The sequence below is a fragment of the Nanorana parkeri genome, unplaced genomic scaffold, assembly GCF_000935625.1.
Source record: "Nanorana parkeri isolate BGI_ZX_2015 unplaced genomic scaffold, ASM93562v1 scaffold123, whole genome shotgun sequence".
Taxonomy (NCBI): domain Eukaryota; kingdom Metazoa; phylum Chordata; class Amphibia; order Anura; family Dicroglossidae; genus Nanorana; species Nanorana parkeri.
The window spans coordinates 622,187-633,971 of NW_017306391.1; positions in this window are offsets into that span (position 1 = coordinate 622,187).

Sequence of the window (11,785 nt, forward strand, 5' to 3'; positions counted from 1 at the left end):
TCAAGAAAATGCAATGCATTTTTAATGTACTATGCCAACACAAGTGAACGCACTTGCGTTCAGTCACATCCAACGCAAACATTTCGGTGTGAACGCACCCTTAATATAGTGACTGGACAGGCTTGAGGTTGTTAAATTTGGTAACTATAGGAAAAGTTTTGATCATATAGATATGCTCAAATGTGCAATCCTGAAAGCTTGTTTTAGCAATGTAGATGGAAACCTGGGGAGAGTTTACCAGCACTTTCTCAGATTATTTTTAGGCCAGTGGAGAAATGAATATAACACTTTGGTCACCATTTTAACATTTCTGAAGCATGACTAAGGACCATAAGCTATGCACCCTTTAAATGAAGGCCAGCCTGCTGCCAATTATGGTTTTGAATGAAAAAGTGTGCATGTCTTCGCCTAGGAAGGAGAGCGGGTGGAGAGTTCAGGCTCTAGCCTACCCAAGAGTCAAACAATATCAAATGGCTGTGAAAATCCATCCCAGTCTATTGCTTTGTCCCCCAAAAGTCCTCGCTTGGGAGATGTTGGAATGGGCCTACAGATACAGAATGGTCATATATGTTACAATCTAATTGTACAAATATGTTATGCTAAGGCTACATGGGCAATTGATTCCCTCTGCTACTGAGAAATGTAACTACATATTGACAGCCTTCTCACTGGCCGCACACTGAAAATAAACATGCTGCTAAAAAAGATACGTCAACCAGCAATACGTCAACGAGCATGTCTGTAGTCTTAGCCTTTAAATTACCAAAACTACCGTGTTTCCCCGAAAGTAAGACCTACCCGAAAGTAAGACCTAGCGCTATCTTCAGGGATTTCTGTAATATAAGACCTAACCCCAAAATAAGACCTAGTTCGGTGGTAGGTCTTATATTACAGAAATACCTGATAGCGATATTATTTTCGGGGTAGCTGCACCGTATAATTACATTTTACATGTCACGGCCGCAGCTCCCTCCCGCCAGGCACGCCCCCCCCCCCCCCACCCCCCCCCCCCCCCCACGCCCACCTTTCTGGCTCCATGGACGGCATTAGAGCAGATCGCATAGAAGTGTACTTACGTTCAGTCCTGCTCCAAAAGATCTTCCCTGTATGCCCCTGCTCATTGCCACACAGCATTTAAACAAAATGTTTTCAGCCTTGATCAGCACCTACTCTATTCCTTCTTATTGATGAGTCCATACTCATGATGACCCTAGATGAGTACAGACAAAGATAGGAAAGAATGGGGCAAGTGGCACACATGAGAAATAGGAGTCAAATGCATTCTAGTCCCCTAAATGTATTGCACATATGGGATTCAATGTGTAATTGTTTGAAAAATCAAGATTCAATCATTTTCGGGCCAGGGGCTCCCAATCCTGAATACAAGTGTTTCCAAAAACTGCTGTGACCTCCAAACTCAGGAGTGAAATCTTAAAAATGCATTCAAGTACCCTAACTGTTAACAAAAAAGTATTTTATTTGTGTATCACTCAGCTGTAGATCCTCAAATCATCTCTGAATTGGTGCTGACACTGTCCTTCCTTCTGGAGGGTGGCTACTTTTGTTCCCAATGGTCCCTGTGTGTGAGCTTCAAGCTCACTCCCGTAATGGGACTACAATTTCATGGTTAGTTAAAGGAGAACTATAAGGTGAGTGATTTTCACTCAACTTTATAGTTCGAGGCGACGCGTGACAATTAAACTGTCACACGTCGGCTCAATAGATGGGGAAGTGAGCGAACACATACCGTCGCTCGCTCACTTCACGATCATGTCCCTTCAGGGAGCCGTGACTGTCACTCATGGCTCCCTGCAGGGATTCCCCCTTTTCCCGCTCTGATCCTCCAGCGCTGACTGGCGGAATGGACAGGGGAGGGGGCAGATACAGCTGGCTCTGCCTCTAGATAGGCAGAGCCAGCTGTCAATCACGCAGATCTCGACAGTAATGTCGGGATCCGTTCCGGCTGCGGCGGTCACAGTATACTGTGCTTTGGGTCACGGGAGGACGCAAGTTTGTGTCCTCCCGTGACCCTTAGGAGAACTATGGGGAAAAACACTTACCCCATAGTTCTCCTTTAACTAAATTGTATTGAAGTTATAGTCCATCATGGGAGCAAACTTGGTGTAGTGGTTACTTTCCTCAGGAACCATGGGGAACAAAAGTGGCCACACTCCTGAAGGAAGGACAATGTCAGCATGAATTCAGAGATGATTTGACGATCTACAGTTGATTGATACACAAAGAAGATACATTTTAGAATGAATAGAGTGAATAGTTAAGGTACTTGAATGCATTTTTAAAATGTAACTCCTTTGTTTAGTGTCACTCTAAATGATTATGTATAGCTTAGAGGTCACAGCAGTTTTTGGAAACACATATTCAGCATTGGGGAGCCCCTGGCCTGTTTTCAAACAGATTACACATTGCATCCCATATGTGTAATACATTCAGGGGACTAGAATGCCAATACATCATTTGTTTTACTTTAAAATGCTTAATTTTAATATTTGCTAATTCCATATTGTAAGTGATGCTGGAATCTTTGGAATTTGGCAGTATTTGATTTTTCTTATTTAATTTAAGATTGAAACAAGAAGAGCGTGACCTATAATTGACACACTTCACCCAGTACTAAGAATGTGTGCTTTCTAAACATCATTAATTATTAAAATGTATTTCCTAAAGGAGGCTAAGTGCTCAAATTGATGGGAAACTTGCTAAGAATGTTGATTCTAAAACTACCCGTTGACATTTGATAGCAGTCTAAAGAGACAGGGAAGCTTGAGGTGACTGATCATTTATCTAAGAAAGATAGCTCAACCAGTGCTGCCATTAAAATAGCTCTGATGAGATGGAATTGTTTCGCTGTTGCCTATCAGATGAACAATCTCTTATCGTGATTTTTATCTTAAAATTACAATTCGCACTTAGAAGGGCATCTGTCAGAATAACACAATCACAATACTATTTTGTGAAAAACAAACTACCTCTTGGCATGTATAGAAAAACTGCCAATACCACCCCCTTTAGCCTAGTCAGCCCGGGTCACATGATCTGTGCCAACCAGGAGCATTATGGGTATTTTACAGCATCAGAGAATATAGTGAGTCTGTTGATTTCAGTCAAAAGACCCTGCGGTGAGAAGATGAGTGAAGTGAGAATACAGCTACAGCCTCGTATATAAATAAATATCCAGAAATGTCATTCTGTAGTAGGATTGGGTTGTTCTCTTTTATCTGCACACATAGAAACAAACATTAACTGGGCTGCAGGTTCTCTTTAAAAAAACTAAAATCCATTATAAAGCCTTGCTTCAAAGCAATCCGGCACCATGACTCGTTCTTTAAGAATGTACAATGTTTCGACAGGTAAGTTTGTTACTGCCCATTGAATGATATTTTCTAAAAAGGATTGTTCACAAGTTTGACATTCTCTGTCATATCTATGCGCAGCCTAAGGATTAAACTACACGGGACATTTTAGTCTCATGCTATTCACTGATTGACTCTTTTCAACAATCACTTATATGTATTAAAGAAGAACTCCGGGCAAAAAATTTTCTTAGCCCTTGCAGAGGGACTACCCCCGCACTGCAATGGTTAAGTGCTCATTTTTGTCTAGGTGCTAAGATTAAAAAAAGTTATACTCACCTGATCCTCAGAGCCGGCTTGCTCTTAAACCAGTCCCAAGAACCTCTCTCCCCCTCTGCTGCAGTGGTCTAAGGTCACATGAGTCATCACATCTTAAACACAGTGTATAGGATGTGAGGATGCCAAGAGACATACCATTGCTGCAGAGGAGGAGGAGACAGGCTGGAGGGAGTGCTTTAACAGCTGGCCAGCTCTGCAGTTTGGATGAGTATAACTTTGTTATTTTAGCACCTAGACAAAAATGAGCACTTAACCCTTGCAATCTGGGGGTAGTCCCACTGCAAGGGTTAAGAACACTTCTGATCAGAGTTCTTCTCTAAAGAAGATCTCCAGGAACATGCATTAACCCTTGCAGTGGGGCTACCCCTGCAGTGCAAGAGTTAAGTGCTGGTTTGTGTCTAGGGACAAAAATTGGAATGTTCCACAGCGTCCTAACGTCTATACACAGGAATGAATTTATCAAAACTGGAGCAGACAGAATCTGGAGCAAGGGTGCATGCCAACCAATCAGTTTCTATCTTTTATTTTCAAACCTTAACTGAACAAACTGAAGAGAGAAGCTGATTGGTTGCCATGGGCAACTGCTCCAAATTTTGTCTGCTCCAGTTTTGATAAAGTCTGTGTACGGTGTTTAGATGTGATTGCTTACGGGACCTTAGACTGCTGCAAAGGAGGGGGAGAGACACAAGAAGGACCGGTCTAAGAAGAAGCCGGTTTGGAGCTTCGGGTGAGTATAACTCTTTTTTAACATAGGCACAAATGAGCACTTAACCCTTGTAGTGCGGGGGTAGCCTCACTGCAAGGGTTAATTTAAACATATTCCCAGAGTACTTTAACTAGAAATAACTGTGCTGCTAATAAGCTTAGAGGAACAAATGTTAAAACACTCAATACTGTGAGATTATGAGACTAACATCTCCCATGTTGTTTGGCCCAGTTTTACACATTATGTAAAGGGACCAAACACACTGCAAACTAATATTTAACCCTTGATATGTATATGTTTAGTACAGTATACATGCCAAGTAGATCAGATTCTCATCCAGACATTGCTGTAGAGTACCTGTCTAAACCAACCCCTTTCATCAGTCATTTGGAATTGCCATTTAAAGAAGCTAGAGAATAGTTGGACCACAAGGAAGAAAACATCAGTTCATGAGACCAGAATCATATGAAGATATTGCTTTCTTTTAATACAAAAAATTTACAATGAAAAGCAAAATCCATACCAACGCAATGCTGTAATAGCATCCCCATATCTGCCCCACATGATGATGTTGATAATGAATTGACACTCTTTACTTATGTGGCACACCAATGCAGTACTTGAGTCCTGGCATCTGTTTTCTCCAGGGACAGTATCTGCATGAAGATTGAATGTTATTTGTATGTTTTTTTTGTCTAGAATTTCAAAGATACACTGATAGATTAAAGTGTATGTAAACCCCAACAATGAACTTCTCTTATTTGCTCGCTTCGGTCTCTTAAAAATGCAATTAAAATTACTTTTTTGTTCTGTTTTATAAGTGAAAAAAAAATGCCTATCAATCCTGCCAGGAATCTAATGAGCTGTGCTGTCTGCTTGTGCTGACTTTAGTCAGTTAGCACTGTTCATAGCTATCTCTGTGGACTAGAGAACACCCCCCCCCCCATATGTTATGAATAAAAGGGGAGGTATACTGTAGTCTTAAATACTTCCTGTCCTAGGGTGATAGTGCTGTTCCTCCATAGATACAGTACGGTGCATGAGCATTGCCATCCTAGAACAGGAAGTGTGTTACTGGCAAGATCACCAGATGAAAATAAAGGAAGCAAGAAAAAGAAAACTAAAGCAGTCAGAACATCTAAGGACTGGTAAGCTGCAATGTATAACATTTTTGTTCTCTTGTTTAGACACATTTTAATTTGATTCTGACTTCATATTTAATGTATGGGTGTGTGGCTGAGGCAGGGAGTTACACTACACAGTAAACTTCATCTGGAGATGAGAATTATTTTGTGTACTTTGTAAGGCGAAGCACAATTTACTGGCACAATATTCATAAATGAAATAAGCTAATGCAACTATACTGATACAATTGCATGCAGACATACAAATAATAATAATATTCACAGTCATCCCGCTAATGTATTATCTCTCAATTGTGCTGAAAAAATATTTTATATAGCAGATACAATAAATACATACACACAGATGCATGTTCTATATATATAGATATCTAAATAGATATATATATCTATTTAGATATCTATACAGTATATATACATACATACATACATACATATAAATACGCACACAAACAGTAATATATATAGTTGTATTTCAAATTGGCTTAATTAACCAATGGATGAGATAGTTTAGCATCATTCATTATTTTGTATTTATTTATTTTCAATAATGTTTATTAAGTTCGTTAAACATATTTGAAAGAAGGCAACATTTATAGGCTTACAGTCTGAACATAGTGCTGTTTAAAACACAAGGTACATAAATAACACAGTAACATCAACAAATTAACAGTTTCCAAAGTGTGTCATTCAAAATGAATAATGAAGACAGCAGGTAGAGGTATAAGGGAGGTAGAGAAGAAGTATAAGGGAGGAAGAGTAAAGGTAAGTACTGATTAGTCTGAAGGTAGACATATTGGGAATTTAAAACCTTCATGATACTTTGTGTAGAATAAGGAAAAGAACGCAGGGCAAAAAGTAGGAAGAAATGAGTAATAGAAGAGGCAAAGGAAAGGGCTGGTGTCAGGATCCTTTGTCTTGTCCCTCTCAGTAGCTAAGAAGGCTCAGAAGATTGATAAACTGTCGGCTGAGAGGGAGAGATGGGCATGTTGAATACAGGGGTTCCACACTTTTAGGAACCTTTTGTGTAAATCTTTAAAGGGTAATTATACTTTCCTGGGCAAATTTGGGAAAACTGAATTACCCCCTCCAATCTGGCTCTCTCTCCCCTCCCCCAGCTATACTTACCTTTGGCTGAACGCTCCTTCCCCTCCGCCGGAGCACTATTGGTACTCTGTACACGGCAGTGCACCCCTGCGCTGTGTATTTTGAATTTCACTCACAAATGGTGAACACTCATTGGTCAGTGCAGTCACCTGATGCGCTGACCAATGAAAAGCACTTTTTAGCAAGACGTGTATAGAGTATGGATAGAACACTTGCACCGGCGGAGGGGAAAGAGCGTTCAGTCAAAATTAAGTATAGCGGGGGTGGGGGTGGGAGTTTAGAGAGGGGGCCAGATTGGAGGGTGAAATTCCATTTTCCAAAATTCACCTGGGAAAGTAGAATTACCCTTTGAATATATTTGTTAGTTTTTCATTAGTAAAGAAGGAACAACAAATGTCTTCTTACAGGCGTATGCTATGATTTGCTTGAATGCTAACAGAATGCAAGTAGCTTGTTTGTCTTGAGGCTTAGAGAGGGAAAGGGGTTGGAGGTGAAAAAGTGTCACCCAAGGGTCCCTTGGAATCGTAGCATGAAATAGGCTCTGCAGAAGCTTGAATCTCTTGACCCAATGTTTGCTCAGCATCAGTCAAGCCAACCAGGTATGTGCTGAACCTCCCGAGGCACCAGCCTGGAGGGAACCATATACTATGGAGTAAGGACATTATAGGCAGATTCCATGTTGCTATTCAACTACAATGGAAAGTCTTTTCAACTGAAAACACCTGAGGATCTGCACGCTTGCTTCCAACAGCTTGATCTGCAGCTTCCTGCAGATGTGTCTTTGCCCTCCTCAGGCACTGATCCAGACAGCGGCAACCTTCCAGCTACCAGAAAAAATGAATTATCGCTATCTTCTGCTAGCTCATAAAGCTCTTTTCGCTGCTCCCAGGCTCCACAATAATTGGGATCTCAGGTGTTTCATCCCACGGCCAACGGGAGATGTTCTGCATGACTTGCTCTATCTTCGATTAAATATACACATGGCGCTGTTATGCTGACTTTTTTTTTCCTTTCTTCACTCCATTGATGCTCTTTGGCTACATGGGGCGATTTCATAGTTCAATGTCATTTACCTTATGCCTCTACTCACCTGTTTTTCCCTCTGGTGGATGCAAGGATGGTAACGAGTTTTCATTGCTTCAATTTGCATTTTCTCCCTTGAAATCTTCCCATTATATACTGTTTAATTTTTTTTGCCTGCCTTTTATTCGGCATGTATTGCTTTGCAGTGACTTTTGCCTCTTTTGAGTCTGGTCATAGGTTGCCTTTCCACTATTGAAGAACCAGTGATTGCTTTTTCACTCTTTGCTGTGTCCTTTATAGTGGAATTCATATTTTTGGTGCTCACAGATAATTATTAGCGTTACGGCTTCTTCATCTCTCTTTCCCCTTCCTTCACTTCTCCTCCCTTCTCCCTCCCTCCCTTCTCCCCCCCCCCACCCTTCTCCCCTCTTATTTTTCCCCTTCTCCCCTCTTATTTATGTTGTGTTTTTTTTCTTTCTTATTGCACTTAGATTCTCTCAGGTCCTATTTCATTGAGCCTTTCGGGTTATATATTCCTCTAATAGGGGTACTGTGTTGAAGCAAAGTGCACTTTACAATGTTTTTTTTTGCTTTCTACACATTGTTACTGTGTCTTTATATCTAATCTTTAGGTAATTTGTCTGTATTGCAGTACTGTGCTTCTTGGATCTATAGTGTGGGATGTTGTATTGCAGAAGTATGCACTTTACTATATAACCCTTCCCCTCTTATTTACTGGGCTGTTTTCATGATATGGGTTTTGCCTCTTTCTGCATCCCGTTGGGCATCTGACCAACCTGGCATCTTTGCTGCTGACTGTTCGGGTTTTGCTTGACAGGACTTTGGTTGTGGCTCGGGGAGGGTCATGCTCATAGAGGGGTCTTCATGTTTGTAAGTAGCCCTGGACCTTTAGCTCATTTTCCATCTACCCTTTTTCATTTTTTTTGTCTGGCCTGTTGGCACTTCTGTTTGCTGCCATTCCTAGTGGCCATTTCTGGATCACCTGCAATTGTATTTAGTTTTATCCATTGTTTTCTTTTTGTACTCCTTTTTGGATGGTTGTTCCTAATGTTTATGGCATGGTTTGGCCCGGTTTTAAAAACATGTCCCCCCCCCTATGAGATGTGGGTATTATCTCGTGTGCCCTCTTTTATTTGGGGGTCCACCCCAAAAACCTGTTGCACATATTGCTTTTTGCTGTTAGATATGTGCCTTTTTGTCTGTATGTCTTCTGGGGGGAATTTATCAAAGCACTTGCGACTGTTCTAGCCTCTTAGATAATTTTTTTTATGTGCAAATCTGTCTTTCAACATTTGCCCCTGTTTTTTTCAGAGCTTACACTACTTTTCCAACTGCACATGTTTTGCACCTGTTTTCTTCAGAGCTTGCACGACTTTTTCAGTTGCATGTTTTTGCACCTTTTTTGCACGTGTTTTCATCCGCACTTGTTCTGGGCTGTCTGAAACTGGTGCATCACCTAAGAAAGCAATCATAACTTAAGAAGTCCTCATGACCACTTCTTCAAGATGCGATGGTTAAGCTTTTTGCCTGGAGTGAGAAGTATTCTTTCCTGGAGTCTAATAAACCTAATTTATCAACAACATTACACTGGCTTGATAAATCTGGTGCAAATATATTCCGTGCAAGTTTAAACACTCGCAATTGCTTTGATAAATTCCCCCTTGCTTCACACGGTAAGGGCTCTGATTTTGTCTATGGTGACTGACATGATACCTAACCCTAAATTGGATAGGCCCAGAGATTCCTCCTTGTAGCCTCATGTAGATTGTAAACATTATAGCGATCCGTTTCTATGTTCGGGCTTGGTGGATGCATGGCGTGAATTGAACCCCTTTTTGAGAGACTACACTTTTTATTCTGCCTCCCACAATCTTTACACTCTTATAGACCATATCTAGGTGCCTCATACATTCTTACCGGAGCTTATTAAGTCTAAAATTACCTCCATCCCGATAGGACCATGATCCCACTGTGCTCTTTTATCGCTACATTATTTCTCGATCCAAGCCATCTTCCTGGTCCCTCAACGATGTTTTGCTTTCCCATCCCGAGATTCTGGAGAGTTTGACCTCTAGCACCACGGCCTATTTTCGTGAGAATGTGGGCTCTGTGTCCTCTCCGACTATGGTATTGGAAGCCTTTAAGGCGGTCCTCCTTGTACAAATCCCTTCACAACATCACAGAATTAGAGATAAACGTAGACTTGAACTAGAGTCTGAACTTGAACGTCTTACACAGCTCCATAAAACTAACCCTTCTTCAGATACTCGTGTTCGACTCGACAAAATGAGGCTTGAACTCAACTTTGTGTCTTACTGTCTCCGATCTTATTCATACTTGCCCTGGAGCCCTTGGCACCCGCTATTTGTGCAAATACGTCCGCTCACGTTCTTGAATTCGCTGATACAAGATATAAAGTTATGCTATATGCCGATGACATTTTACTGTCTCTTACTTCTGCCCATATTTCCCTATCTAGCTTTTTCCGCACCTTGAAGCTTTCTCGGGCCTTCAAGTTAACGAAACTAAATCCAAAGCTTTGAATGTGACCTTATCTTTTTCTCTTCTCCAACAGATTAAATCGAATTATGTCTTTACGTGGCCCTCTACGATACCCTATTTGGGGATGCAATTGACCCCTTCTTTTGACTCTATGTATAGTGCCAATTATCCTCCACTTTTTAAAGAACTTATGGGGTTATGCACAGCTTGGAATCCATTGCCCATTTCCTGGTTTGGCAGCCTGGGCCTACCCAACTGCCAAAGAAATCTAAGTATTTTCCGTTGTTCGATCCAAAGGATATGGCTTGCAATGGGAATTGGCAAAACCTGGAAGGTGATATAGATGTCCTATCTTCCGTAAATTCTCTATTTCTTCCAAGTTTTGCCAATATCCATCGCAAGCCATATCCTTCGGATCAAACAATGAAAAATAGATTAGATTTCTTTGGCAGTCGGGTAGGCCCAGGCTTTCTTCTCAGGTTCTTTACCGGCCGCCATAAGCTATCCGGGGATGAGTGTCCCACATTTAGGGAAGTATTATAAGGCGGCTTAGATTGTGCCTTTAAAGGAGAACTATGGGGTTAAGGCTTTCCCCCATAGTTCTCCTTAGTGTCCTCCCGTCACCCTAAAATCAGTATACAGCGATCTACAGCTCGCGGTATACTGAGACGCCACAGTATACCGCGAGCTACTGCTCGCGGTATACTGAGACGCCGCAGCTGAAACAGATCCCGACAATTATATTTGTACCCTCCCCCGTCCGATCCGCCAGTCATCGCTGGTGGATTGGAGCAGGGAGGGGGGAATCTAGCCCCTCCCCTGTCACGGCAGAGGGCTGTGACAGGATCGAGAGGTGAGCGAACGCCAGTATGTGTTCGCTCACCTCCCGATCTACTGAGCCGACCTGTGACAGTCTCATTGTCACAGGTCGGCTAAAACTATGAGGTGAGTGAAAAGCACTCACCTCATAGTTCTCCTTTAACGGCTCTTCAAGGATTATCTCTCAATTACCTCTGTGGACTCTGCTTAACACTGCAGAATGCTCACCCATCACCATCTATAACCTTCTGTGGATCCCCCCTTCCTTGTGTCCCCACATACAGGATCCTACATTATGGCTCAAGCAATTGGACTCATGTGGCCTTGTTTCTCTGCACCTTCCGTCGGGTATTTTCCATAATCCGTCCTTCCCCACAGCTTTTGATAATCTAGCTACTTTACTTTGGTGGTCTGCAAGGGGAACTCGATATGTCCATGATATTTATCTTTGGACAATATAAAGTCTTTTCAATACTTTCATGTCCATTGGAAGCTCCCTTCGTCTGAACACTTTCGTTACCTTCAAATTCACAACTATATCTGCATGCTGCTTCAGCATTGCTCGGCCTGCCCTCGTACCCTTACCCCTTTTGAGTCGAGATGCCGCTGGGCATGGTCAGGTCTCGTTTCCATGCTATATTCCTCTTTGATCTCTTCAGCTACTCCTAGACTTTTATACCTGAGCAAATGGGAGGCTGATTTGGGAGAGCCCTTCCATGTGGCTGAATGGGGAAAATCTGGTCGGCAGTTGCTATTTGCTCGTCCAACGTGTTGGTTCAGGAGAATGCACATAAGATCATGTTTTGTTGGTATCT